The sequence below is a fragment of the Sphaeramia orbicularis genome, chromosome 17, assembly GCF_902148855.1.
Source record: "Sphaeramia orbicularis chromosome 17, fSphaOr1.1, whole genome shotgun sequence".
NCBI lineage: Eukaryota > Metazoa > Chordata > Actinopteri > Kurtiformes > Apogonidae > Sphaeramia > Sphaeramia orbicularis.
The window spans coordinates 56,385,306-56,400,257 of record NC_043973.1 but is presented as its reverse complement, the minus strand read 5'-3'; the positions used below and the strand labels follow the sequence as shown (position 1 = coordinate 56,400,257).

Genomic DNA, 14,952 nt, shown 5'->3' with positions numbered 1-14,952 from the left:
GACAAAAGCGACACAAAGTATGTCATAACTTGTTAGCGTTGGCAAAACAAGTTGAAATTCCGCGGGGGGGGGGGGTTCCCCCTCGGGTTTCCCCGCCCCCAGCTGTGACGTCGTTGCCGACTGTATCTGTGAAAAAGTCCTTTTCCTTATTGTCCGTGATCAGTTTGTATGTGATGACTCCATGAGATAAGGCTTCCGGGTGAATTTTCGTATGAAACCTGTCATTTATGTCAAACCACAGAGTTTCAGAAAATGAAAAAACATTTTACCAGGGTGAAACGGAGATGATCCCGGAAGTACTGCCCTCATGTGCCGTCACCAAATGCGTCTATGGGAGTTGTAGTTCTCTCAGCAGGCGGAAAAGGGGAAACCGGAAGTCGACATTGCGTTGGCGCCATCTTACCAGGGGTGAAACGGAGTTGAACCCACAACATTTGTTCTTTTCTTGCCCAGTGGTTCAGAAATTCTGACAATATGTGTATAACTGGTTACAAAATCAACTTAGAGATCTGGAAGTATTTACAATTTAAGATATCATGTTATATAAAAATAATCTGAACAAATAAGTCACTTTTGATTCACATCATTCTCATTGTGGGTCAAAAACAAAAACAGTAAAACAACTGTCAAACTGTCTGACAAATGAACTGAAATATTTTTCTCTTCTATGAATATTTTAAGAAACTCCCATCCAACCGTGGAAACAATTTGTGAAGCTGCTGAAATGTATTTATTATTTTAATGCTTGTTTTTTTGTTTGTTTGTTTTTTGTTTGGTTTGTTTGTTTGTTTGTTTTTTACTCTGTTTGGAATGGAGGTGGTCCCCATTTTTTTTTTATCAGTATGAATATTGCATTTTTATTTTAATGCCCATAGTTTTTTAAAATGCTGATATATGTAGGGCCTCAACAAGAAATTGTATTTTGTTGCACTAATTTAAAAAAAAAAAAACAAAAAAAAACAAAAACAAAGTTGAACCAGGAAGTACTGTCTTTCATGTGTGAATTCATAGTTACACGCTGTGTTCAAGTGGTTTTGTTGTCGTTGCAAAATGAAAAAATGACTGACACAATTTATCATGACCGCGCTACTTGGATAAAACCAATTTGGACATGTTTATTCATCTGCCAAAGCATTTTTAACAATTTTTTTTTAAACTGTGTATGCTATAAATGTGCCAAATCATCAGCTAACAGCAGCAACGAATCCCTCGTTGCCCTCTGCCATGTTGAAAAAGTCAAAGGTTAGTTTAATCTCGACAGTTTGTGCTTTATCCTCCTCAGACCCAGCTATGGGTTTTCTGTCCACATTTGTGAACAAGAGTTTCACAACTTTATACCAAAAAAAAGAAAACAAAACTGTCCATCACAAAGGACATTCCATAAAAATTTTAACAACTGCATCTGAAAAACACTGTTGCATCATGATGTTACCAATATAGGCACTGATTTAATAAAAAACAAAAAAAGCTGGTACTTTGCTGACATTTCCTGGGTCTCAGGAGGTTAAATTTTTTCTCCCAGTTCTCCTGTGGAAAATACGATGTTCATGTGCAATTATCGAGTTCGTAGATAGTAATTATAATAATTTCCATAGTACATGAAGGCACTACAGTCAATTATTCTTTTTTTCCCCTCACATTAACACATGCACAAAAGTCGCAACATGCATCAAACAAACAACACATCAACGCACAACTTTTTATTTATTTATTTTTTTTAATTAAACAGAAAATAAAACAAACACTCATTGAGGATTATTAATCCACAAGGGGGCGCCAACCAGTAGCAGTAATAACAAAAAGCATTACACATTAGTATCAAAAGGAGCAAATAGATCAAAATAACAATAATTTTAATATGTGTTGGCTGATAACTGTAGCAGTTTTCCAGTTTCCTAAAGTATTAAAAGAGATAAAACAGTTTAAAATCATTCATAAAACAAAAGGAGGAGGAGTTATTTCACATCCGAGTCAGTCTTCTTTGTCGGCTTTTGGACCGTCACATTGGTCTTTTTTTTCTTTTCTTTGAAATAAAACAATACTAACAACACACAACTTGTCAAACATTTATTTTATATTGAATTTTTTTTTTAAAAACTGAATTTTCAAAACAAAACAGGCCTTAACTGTCATATCAGTCCCTGGACTTTTACTTGTTTTGTCTGTCTTGTGTGTTATTTCCTGTTTTATTTTGTTAGTTTCCCTCATGTGTCTTGTCTGGTGTCTTTACTTCCTCTTTGTCTTCACCTTTGCCCTGATTACCTGCCTCCTCCCTGATTGTCTCCACCTGTGTCCAATTGTCTTCCCGCCCTCTTGTGTATTTAAACCCTGTGTTTTCCCCTGTTTGTTGCCAGTTCGTTTTCAACCCTTGGTGTGATAACTTACCAGTGTTTTTTGATCCTGCCTGCCTGTTTTGCCCATCGACCTCCGACTCTGCCTGTTCCTCGTCTGCCTGCTCGTCTGTCTTCGACCTGGTTTGTCCATCACACCTGAGTATACGCCTGACCCCTGTCTGTTCCTCCGCCTTGGTGCCTTTTCCTGGTTTTGACCCCTGCCTGGACTATTGGTACGTGAGCCTGCCTGACCCTATGTACGTTTGCCTGTCTGATAGTCTGCCCGTGTATGACCTGGTCTGCCCACTGATTCTCCTTTGCTCTCTCCTAGTCGGGTTCCCCTCGTGTGCTCCCGACCTGGGCCGTAACGTGGTTCACTTAAGATCCGAAGCCGAGACGATTCCCCATCTCAGTCCAGCTGAAGATATATTCATTACCACTCTGTGTGAACCTGTTACTCTGACTATTTCTAATAAATCCCTTTTAATTGTACTCCTGTCTGAGGGTCTTGCATCTGGGTCCAGTACTCGTACAATCTGTCCTAACATTGACTGTATATGACAATTTGAATAGATTGATTCCTGATCAGACCTCTGAGTGTTATTTTAGTTACTTTAGTTACTTTCATTTTAGTTCATTTATTTTCTAAACCCGCTTTATCCTCACTAAGGTCAGGGGGGTCTCTTGGAGCCTATCCCAGCTACTTATGGGCAAAGGTGGGGTGCTCCCTGGACATTTTGCCAGCTCATTACAGACTGAACATATAGAGACAATTGATCACTCTCACATTCACACCTATGGATGATTTAGAATAACCCATTAACCTATCAGTGTATGTCTTTGGATTGTGGGAGTACCCGTACGTTTTTATATATATATCACCGACTGAATATCCTGCTAAGTTAGCAGTGCTCTTAGCTTAGCTTAACTCAGCTTAGTTCAGGCGATTTATGCTGGTTAATAGATTTATTAGCTAAATGTGGAATGTAAGATAGCATATGAAAATCTATGTCTAAAAGCAGTCAGGATATGAAAGTTGTTGTGATATTAAGCTGTTAAAACGTTTCAGTTGAGTTGAGGTGGAGCTAAGCTAAGATGGTGCCTTTTTTTTAAAAAAAAAAAAAAACTTTATTTCAAGGATTACAGCTAACAGATCAAACATACAATTGACAAAGCGAAAAGAACTTACAACAATTTTAACATACAAACATACAAAGGGATTCATATACATTCGTTCTCTAAAAAGTTCTTCATATAGTTTGTCAGTCTGATCACATTAGTTTAATACTGCATATGTACGTGAACATGGCGCTGTGTGTTCTACTGCTGTGGATGTGTTGACACAAGACTGACATGTATTCAACCAGTTTGACTTAAAGGAAACAGTGTTAAATGGTTTCAGGTGCTTTTGTCAGGTACTGTACTGCTAAAGAAAGATATTCTTAGAATGTACTATTTAATTTTTTACACTGGATGATGCATAGTGTTAAATGTATGTTATAAGGACTGTGTTAGTAATCGTCTGTCCACTTGTGTTCAGGCTGTTATTTTTGTTATTTTCTGTAGATTTCTTTCTATGGACAGAACTGCTTCCTTCCCCTGGGACACTGTGGTGAGGACATACCAGGATGTCCATCTTTTCCATGGAAGGTGATAGGATCTTGATCAGTGGAACTTGGAAGAACTCAGATTTGTAAGTTTAACGCTGAATGTCAGACACTGGGACACACTATACCCATGAATATTGAAGGTGAACCTTAGACTGGGTTAAGGTTAGACATGTTCAGGGTTTACCCTGGTTTTGCCCATAAGTGGCTGGGATAGGCTCCAGGTGACCCCTGTGACACTAGTGAGGATAAAGCGGGTTCAGAAAATGAATGAATGAATGTTTTGTGTTCAACCAGTGTTGCACTGTTGTCAGGACGAGCACAGGGACAGTTGTCTGATTCATTCCTAAGTATTCTTAAAGTACATTTCCATATGGTTTTGAATCCTCTGTAAGTGTGTGTTGGAGGTCTTATTAGCTCTTCTGTAGAGTTTCTGTTACCAGTCTCTTAGTGGAACCCGAGATCCATAGTGTGATTTCTACAGTGGTCATTGACATTTACAAGGCTCATAAATGTTGTTCATTTACATTTGAACAGGCCATAGTCAACTTCATTCATCTAAAATGTCATTTTTAATCTGGGGATGGTGAAAATAATGAGGGGACAGTATTTTCAAACCAGGATCCACAGCAACTGATGAGTAAAACAGTCCAAACCCTGACTGTCAAATATAAAGGATAATATTAAAAGAAAAAAAAAAACAAAACACTTTTTCTTCAGTTTTCTCTGTTTTTGATCTAAAAACCTTTGAATTGACTGTGAGCTTTAATGAACATCTACATGATCAGTGAATTAAATATAGAAAATACAGGATTTAAACTGAAAACTATCCAATCCAGAGGATCAAATGATGCTAAGTGCTGATAAATGACTGATTCCAGGTCAGTTGTAGAGGACCATGGCCTTGGACGTCGTGTGTCCAATAGTTGTAGGTGTGTAAGGGTTAAAGCCACTCCACTCCATCTGACAGAACAGTGACCATGTGACCTACCTGAAGTCCAAAGCACATGGCTTCCACACCTGTCACTGTGGGCGTGTCTGCTTCTGTCGGACTGATGAGTGGCTTTCATGTGGAAAACATGTGGATGAACCGCTGAGTCGACATTAATGCCCAACATTCCTGAGGTTGGATGATGTCGGAGGTGTCTCACCTGGTTCAAACAAACCCACAGACACAGAAGAAAGAGGAACAGCAGCTTCATTTTACAGCAGACACACCATCAACCATGAAAAAGCACTGAAAAGAAGAGACAGTTTAACAAGAAGCAAAGAGGAACTCCAATGGTGTGAGACTGATCACATGAAAATACACAGGAAATCCAAAAAAATGAAATGAATGACAAAATGAAGAAAAAGGCAAATAAAAAGTCAAAAAAAGATTATTAGAAAAGTAAATAGAACAGGAACAAAATGAACAAAAACTGAATAAAATTATCAACAACAAAAAAATAAACATGAAATAACAAAAAAAACCCAAAATGAACAAAAAACAAAATAAATGGACCAAATATGAATAAGATTGTTAGAAAATATTAAAGAATCACAAGAAAATGAAACAAAATAATCAATAAAATGAACAGAAATGCAAATAAATGGACAAAAACTGAGTGAGATTATCGGGAAATTAAATAGAATCACAACAAAATGAACAAAAAATGAATAAAATGATCAACAACAAAAAAACATGAAATTACAGTTAAAAAAAAAACAAAATGAACAAAAACTAAACAACAAATTGAACAAAAAACCAAATAAATGGACAAAATATGAATAAGATTATTAGGAAATAAAATAGAATAACAACAAAATGAACAAAAACTGAATAAAATGATCAATAAAAAATAAACATGAAATAACAGTAAGAAAAAATAAAATGAACAAAAACTAAACAACAAAATCCACAAAAAACAAATTAAATGGACAAGAAAAATGAATAAGATTGTTAGAAAATAGTACAGAATCACAAAAAAATGAACTAAATAATCAATAAAATGAAGGAAAAAACTGTTAAATGTCCAAATCTGTATCCAGTACACACACACACACACACACACACACACATATGTTCCTACTTCTTAGTGAATACATGAAATAAATTCTTGTGAAGAAACGCTGTCTCCAGAGGAACCAGATTTTCATCCAGTCCAGACTTGATTTCTGTGGTCGGAGGACAGTGTGTTTGTGTGGACAAAGGTTGGTGCACCAACAGTTCTCTTCTCCAGAACCACGTCTCTTAGGCTGATGAATATTTATCCATCAGATGTCGACCCCACGACCTTTCACCAGAGCTCACAGCAGTGTTTTAGTGGATATTTAACACCCCCCCCCCCCCCCCTGCTAATGCTAACTGGATACTAGCGGAGCTGAGTGCTCACATTAGCTCTCTACAAAACAAGCACCAAGAGCCGCTGTACATTCTCGCAGGTGACTCCAATAATGTGACGGACACCTTCCCCAGTTTGCATCAACATGTGACCATCCCAACCCGTGGTAATAATACACTGGACAAAGGACACACAAACATTCAGGACTCACACAGATCCATCCCCCACCCCCATTTTGGTCTCCAAGACCAGGTCTGTGGGATTTTCATGGAGGCAGCCACTGGTGAGGGAGAAGGTGACACCAGGAGGAGTCCGCTGCATCAGTCACTGGTTCCATCAGGAGGTGCACTGAAGGCGGCCTTACACTGTGCAAGTTTAGAGACGATTTCTCACTCGTGCGACTATTTCTGGGATCGGGCCAGATGTGCCTCTAATCGTGTGTTGTGCTTCGTGCAGTGTACATGGGGCAAAGAGAAGCGATTAGCACCTCACGACCACCTCACGACCAGCAATCGTGTGTTCACAAGGAAAACGGAGATGTTTGAAATCCTGCTCGCTCCTCGTGAGTGTATCGTACTGTCAAAGCAGTGCCACAAACCGATGTGCCTCAAATTCTCACACTGTGCATGCGCGAACACAGACGCGTACAGTAGCACACAAGCTAACAGCAGCTGGCTATTGGCCTAATGCAGTTTAGCTTTTGCAGCTTACCTCTAGTTCTCTTTGCTGTAGGATGACAGCCCATACTGTCCACGTCTGGACAACCAATTCCTGCACCAAACACATCGTTGTCTTTTCTTCTTTTTTGATTCCCCGCAGATAATGGCACATATTGCCAAAGCAGCTCGTTGGTTTTTGTTTAGCACTACCATTTTGTGGCTCACGCCAATACACAATCGTCTATATGCACTTTTACGGATTCCTTGGTATTTTAACGTTGTATTTCCGGATACAACACTCAAACGTGTCGTGCGTCCAGTGGTGTGTGGTCCTACAGTGTGAGCGGTCAGGTCGCATACGAGCGCCGGTCCGTGCAGTGTGTGAACATGAATCGTGAGCCTGACTGTACGACTGATTCGCACAGTTTGAGATGGAGCTGCGTGCAACAATCGAAATAATCGCACAGTGTATGGCCGCCTTGAGGAGGTCACCATCAGAAGCTCTGTTCCTGTCCAGGTGAACTAGAAGCTTTGGATCAATGCTGAGGTTGGCCTTCTGCTGAGACGTGACACAGCTTCCAGGACTGGAGATGGGCAGATACTCAGGGAAGCAAGGAGGAACCTGACAACTGAAATTAAAGGAGCACAAGCCTCCTGTGCTCTGAAAGTGGAAGATCCATTCTTCTCCAAAAACACCCCCCCGCATGTGGAAGGGCATTAATTATCATGTTGGGGTCACCAAATTGTTAGGGTTTCTTGTGTTCGTTGACTGGTAGCTCCACAGACGAGTTCAGGATGCACCTTGGTCTCAGTTAAGAATTTATTCTGATCACATCGAAAATTTAAAAATCAGCACTGGTCTCTCTGGACAAGAGCTCACGCAGGAACCAGAGTTGCAAAAAGCCCCAAATATCTGGGTCCAGTTGACACTTATCTTCTTGGGTGACTCCACCCCGAACAATAGGTTGGACTTTCACAATGTCATCTGACTCCGTCTTCTGATTGGACCTCACCTGTTGACGTCAGTTCATGTCTTGCTACTGGGATGTTCTCCGCAACGTGGCATGACTGTTGTCTTAGATGTATATCTATTGGAATGCAAGGTCTGAACTTATGTAGCTACAACATCTCCTCCTGTGAGCAGAACTGACCCTGAGTTTTTCAGTAGAGAAGTACATGAGGGTTCTGTCAGACACTGGGATGATTCTTCAGGAGTCCTGTATCTCCACACAGGTGCTGGTCTCTGTTACACCCATATTGACAGGTTCACCTCCTGCCTCTGGTACAACTGAGTATGTCAACCTGAGTAATGTCAAGCCCCAAACAGCCCTGGGGCCTCATGTACAAAGACTTGCGTGGATTTCATACTGAAACCTGCCGTACGCCCAAATCCAGAAAAGTCCGAATGCACAAAAAAATCCAGATGTATAAAACTGTGCGTACGCCCGAATCCAAGTACATTTCCTTTATACATCTCAATCAGCGTGGAATTGAGCGCATATGTTGGAGTGCCTGACTCCTCCCTCTCCACGCCCATATTTAAAAATGCAAATCAGTATAAACGGGGTCTGCAGGTGGGATTCCCTCTGGGATTCTCCTGTCTGCAGGATCAGACGATGACGTCAAGGTGGACGCGAAGCGGAGGCCGAAACAGGCGGAAGAAGAAAAGAGACGAACTGAGACCATTTGAGGAAAGAGTCGCCGATATTGTGACACTTTTCTTACAGGGCTGATGCGGATCACCCCCAAGGTAAATATATATTTAGTATTAGTGTCAGTCACACATTAGTTCATTCTACAGGTCATACACAGTCTGATCACAGACAAACAGGATAAAGGTTCATGTGTGATCATGTCAGGAAATCAAAGAGGAAATCAAAGACTTTGACTCATGTTTAATCACTCAATTTATTATTTTCCAACAATGAGACAGAAGACAGTCAGACCCAGTACCATCCTCCTGTCACAGAGGTTTCTTGTTGCCTCCCCAGTGTTAGCCGGTCCTCCGGTCCACCACAGCCCACTGCTGATGCCCATCAGACCAGCATGGGTCTGTACTGACCCGAGTCACAAGAGGACATCATGAGGACAATCGGCGGAGTCAATGAGCGACTGGACGGACTAAAAAATGTTCTCACAGACATGAACACTATATTTATCAACCTATGAATTTTATGTCCTTGTCTCTTTGCTGTTGCTGAATGTCCATCCGGGCAGGATTGGCATTGATGGATACAGGGTCTAATTGGTTCTGGTTCTGTTGGTTGATGTGCTGCTCTGACAGTAGGATGACGTGCCGGTGTGTTCATTGTTCTTCTGTGTATCTCCGATGTGCACATCAATCGGAGGAATGACCTTTTTCGCATTGCTAACAGTTTCCCCGTGTCACCTCTAAGTGTCGCCAATGGTTCCAAAGCACTAGAAACGTGCGTACGCCAGCTATGGACTTGGCGTGAAGGACCGCACATTTCCACGGTCACTTCACTCTTTATACATCTGAACGTGAGCGTGGAAAAGGGTGTACGCCAGGTTTTTGTGCGTATGCACGCTTTATACATGAGGCCCCAGGTCCTCTGTGGTGCCAAAGTTAAACCATTTTTTCCTCTGTTTCATTTTGAGATTTGAATCCTTCCTTTTGTCACGACTAGCTAGGACGACTGCAATGCACTTTATATTGCGCTTGGCCCCACGTCACTTGCAGCTGACAGAACTGGTCTATGTGACCGAGAAAAACTGGTTTGTCTTCTGTGTCGTAACAAACACAGCAGCTCCACTCTGTCCTTACATGACCTGGACTCCTCCCCTGTAGATCTGACAGTTTACAGGTGGGTGGAGCCAACAGGAGGCAAATCCAGACAGCAGACAGGAAACACTGCACATGTTGAACAGATCAGAGCTCAAACTGCTTTGACTCAGTAAAACCGAACAAGTCGTTGAGACATGAAGCAGAAATGGAGCAGAAAGGAGTTCAGCTGGATCAGGAAACAATTTCCTGTTCGATCTGTTTGGATCTACTGAAGGATCCGGTGACTATTCCCTGTGGACACAGCTACTGTATGAGCTGTATTCAAACCCACTGGGATGGAGAGGACGGGAAGAACATCCACAGCTGCCCTCAGTGCAGACAGACCTTCACACCCAGGCCTGTCCTGGTCAAAAACACCATGTTGGCAGATTTAGTGGAACAGCTGAAGAAGACTGGACTTGAACCTGCTGCAACTGATCACTGCTACGCTGGAGCTGAAGATGTGGTCTGTGATGTGTGCACTGGAAGGAAACTGAAAGCTGTCAAGTCCTGTCTGGTGTGTTTGGTCTCCTACTGCCACAAACACCTTCAGCCTCATTATGATGTACCTCAGTTCAAGAAACACAAGCTGGTGGATCCATTGGAGAAGCTCCAGGAGAACGTCTGCTCTCGTCAAGTTGAGGTGATGAAGATGTTCTGCCGCACTGATCGTCAGTGTATCTGTTATCTGTGCTCTGTGGATGAACATAAAGGCCACGACACAGTCTCAGCTGCAGCAGAGAGGACTGAGAGGCAGAAGGAGCTGGAGGTGAGTCGACAGAAAATCCAGCAGAGAATCAAAGACAAACAGGAAGATGTGAAGGTGCTTCAACAGGAGGTGGAGGCCATCAGTCGCTGTGCTGATGAAGTAGTGGAGAAGAACCACAAGATCCTGACTGAGCTGATCCGACTGATGGAGGAAAGAAGGAGTGATGTGGAGCGGCAGATCAGATCCAAGAAGGAAACTGAAGTGAGTCGAGTCAAAGAGCTGGAGTCGAAGCTGGAGCAGGAGATCATTGAGCTGAGGAGGAAGACGCTGAGATGGACAAACTGTCACACACACATGACCACAACCAGTTTTTACTCCAGTATCCATCAGTGTCCCAACTCAGAGAAGATCCAGACTCATCCCACATCCACATCCGTCCTCGGAGTTACTTTGAAGATGTGACGACAGCTGTGTCAGAGCTCCGAGATAAACTACAGCTCAGTCTGACAGAGGAACGGACCAACATCTCACTGAGCATCACTCAAACACAGGTTCTACTAGAACCAGAAACACAGACCAGAGCAGGACTCTTAAAATATTCACATGAAATCACACTGGATCCAAACACAGTGTATGAACTTCTGTCACTGTCTGAGAAGAATAAAAGAGTAACGTATAAGAGACAAAAACAGAACTATCCTGATTATCCAAACAGATTCAGTGATTGTTTTCAGGTCCTGAGCAGAGAGAGTCTGACTGGTCGATGTTACTGGGAGGTGGAGAGGAGGGGGGGGTATGTTGATGTTGCAGTCACATATAAGGATATTAAGAAGAAAGGAGACTCTAATGAATGTGGATTTGGATTCAATAACAAATCTTGGTCTTTATATTTTGGCAGTTACGCTCTTGCATTCTATCATAACAGTGTCCAGTCTTGTGTCCCAGGTCCAGTTCCCTCCAGAATTGGAGTGTACCTGGATCACACAGCAGGTATTCTGTCCTTCTACAGCGTCTCTGAAACCATGACTCTGATCCACAGAGTCCAGACCACATTCACTAAACCTCTGTACGCTGGAGTTGGGTTTGAGTGTGTCGGATCCACCGCCCTCTTTCCTAAACTCCATTAAACTCATCGTTGACTTTGATCCAGTCGATCAGATCAGTCTTTTCGTATCTGTCTCTAAACCACACGACACAAAAACACATCAACTTTTTTTCTTCCTGAACTCACAATCCTGATTCGGTCTTATTCAGAGTTTTTGGTGAGGATTCTAGTAGTCAGCACCATGTGACTGTCAACCAGCCAATAGTCTGTTTGTAAAAGCGTCTTCAATGTTCACAGAGCTGTCATTAACTGAGGAGCACACAACAAGACTTTCATGGTGTCTGTGCTTTGGAGGAAGTCAAAGAAAGTGGAGCTGTTTTCTACTTTGGAGGAGTTGAGTTCAAATCTACTGTTCATTCCTGTTTCCTACAGAAGAAGCGTGGACTGACCAGGCTCAGTCATGTGACTGGAATGGGTTTCAGATAATAGTGGAACCCGATTGGTTCAGTTCCAAATACATGGACATGGATTTGGAGACGACGGTAGAAGTGGAGATGATGAACCAACTCAGGCTGAGGCTGAGCTCATGCACGGAAACCTGTTCATCTGATTGAGTTCATTCTGTTCCATCTGAGCATGTGCGAGAAAAGAGAAATGAGACAAAACACAAGTGATTTAGTCAAACATGAGCTGAAGACCAGAACAGGAAGTTGGATTCTATCATCACTACGTATGTACAAACCCCCAAAGAAATCCAATAATGGACTGAAACACGGAAACACGGTTTTTCCATGATTTCTGAAGTGCATGTAAACGCATCATATCTAATTATTTCATTTATCTGATTATTAACGGTTATTGTTTTTTTGTGGTTGTGTAAACGGGCTGAAAATGTTGGATGATCCAGTTCAATAGATACATGTCCACCATCTGAGAAAATGGACCCATTTGTCCTTAAAGCCTGAAGCATGACTTAGTTCAATAACGTAGAAAATACTGATGTTTTAAATATGAGAGGATTTAATATAAGTCGAATTATCAGTTATCACATAATGGGGACGTTTAAGGAAATGTGATTTTGTGCATAAAAATATGAATAAAAACCAAATAAACAGTTTTGTCTGTGAGTTCTAAGTCTTAAACTGTTGACTTTTGTCCTTAAGGCCTGATGTGACATCCATTCAGTGGAAGCTGCTCCAGTTGGTTCCATTCCAGATGGAAAACTGATCCATTAAAGCCGGTCTGTCAAACTAATGTTAGCTCAGGGGCCACATTCAGCCACATTTGACCTGAAAGAATAACTACAAGCACTAGTTTCTTTGATGGTATTGGCGTTTGTAAAGCTCCCGTGAGTGTTTCGAAAATTGTGATTAAGATGTATAGTGTAAAAATGAACTGTTATTGCTAAAGGCGGTTAGCCGTTAGCTTTAGCCTAGCATCGTATGTGGTTTGCTTGCACTCTGCTCTGTATAAATGTGTTTGGTTCATTTGAGTTTTAGCTAAATTGGCCTTAAACAGCCTGTGGACCTGGAATTTAGCTTGTGTATGTAATTCAGGAGAGGAAGACGGATATTTAGATGGCATTAAGGTGAGACACTACAGGTGAATAGAGTCAAATTTTAAATTAATATATGTCACCATGAAACTTCCTCAGTTGATTGCTTACACGTTTTATTGATTATGTTTTAATTGTAGTTGTGTGTTTTAAACCTGCTTCTTTTCCATTTTTGTAAAGCACTGTGTATTGCCCTGTGTATTAATTGTGCTATACTAATAAATCTGCCTTGCCCTTGCTTTAACCCTGCGTTAGTCCCCTGGGGTGTTTTGTCACCCCAATTATTCTTAAGTGCTCGTAATTTCTAGTTGGCAACTTATTTCTTTTTCTCCCTCCTAGTACTCTTCTAACTCAAAGAGTGGATCACATGTAGTGTGGCGCAGTTGTGGCTCAGTTGTCCTTGGAGGTAGACGTCACTTTGTCCTTCTGGGGTGTTCAGTCACCCCACTACACTAACACAGGTATTTTTTATGCTTTATATATTATTACATACAATTCATATGTAGATGTAATTACATTTTATGTATTGGTAGCCTACTCTGTAATTAAATATGGAATAAAATGCTACTTGTGGGTAGTGTGTTAAAACACATTTTTATTATTATTATTATTATTATTGTTATTAATTGTATTATGTCTTATCAATATCAGCTAGCTACAAGCAATTCAAATTATTCAACAGGGATTGTAGATATATCCTGAACTAGCAGTATGTCTATATTTTACATAAAAATAACACTAAGAACATTTTTGTATTGGGGTGTGTAAATACCCCAGGGGACTACTCATGTTTGGAATCCCCAGCAGACTAACATGGGGCTAATAGATGATTACTAAATAATTATTAAATGACTGGGTATACTAAAATGTCAACTAAATAACCGTCTGAATTTAATAACAACCACCTTCTAATTAGCTAAACAATAATAAAATGAGCTTATTCAAAAACTGTTTTGATTGTGTTCTTTTTATTAAGTTGAAATAATCATGACAGACATTTCCCTGTGGTCTCCATAAACTGTAAATGCTCTGCTTGGGTCTGAATTCTTCATTAATTCAACTACACAGGTCCATCTTCAACCCTATTTCTGAGTAATGACACCATAAAGGTGGTTTGGAGCGCTGGCCCTTTAAATGCACATGAGACACTTAAGGCCCCGCCCCCTCCAGGTTGTTGGCTGTGCTGCTCTGTCCCATTCAACCGACAACTGAACATTTGAGGTAATGGTCTCCAAGTGTGGACATATTTTCAGTATGGACTACAACCGCTGATGACGACAAACAATTATAGAGAAATACTGGAGAAATGTTGGTCTGAAGTCTGGACCTTATATATGCGAATACGGAGACGTAATCATCCCACGGGCCGGATGTTTGACACCTGTGATGTAAATAATTGGTGTAAAATACAGTTCTTCATCTTTTCATGGTCATCAGTTATGACCATATTTGGACGTTCAGAGGTTAGTTGTGGTGGAAACGCCGTCATCTTCTACAGCGTTGATTCACCAGTAAAACCCATGGAGTAGGATCAATGACAGTGGATAAAATGAACAAAAATTAGTTTAAAAAATCTACAAAATAATGACTGTAAAAAGTAACTGAAATTTTTACTAAAATAAAGTAAACAAAACAAACAAAACAAACAAAAACAACAAAATGAGCAAAAAAGAGCAAAAATCGAGAACAAAAATGAGCAATAAATCAGGAAAATAAAATGTAACATGAACAAAATGGGACAAACCAACTGAAATAATTTGAAGAAAAAATGAAAGTGGGTGACAAAATGAACAAAAACATAACATAATAAATGAAATGAGCAAAAGTGAATAAGTAAATTTACTGAATAATAAATAGCATGGAGAAAATAGGCCACAAAATTACAAAAAAAAAAAAAAAAAAAATTAAACATTGATTGACCAGTAAAACCCATGG

General features: G+C 40.6%; 1 pseudogene; it reads left to right on the top strand.

Annotated features, from left to right (window-relative positions):
- Nucleotides 1-9,771: 9,771 nt before the first annotated feature.
- Nucleotides 9,772-12,579, top strand: LOC115437510 (tripartite motif-containing protein 16-like; annotated as a pseudogene).
- The last annotated feature ends 2,373 nt before the right edge of the window (nucleotides 12,580-14,952 follow it).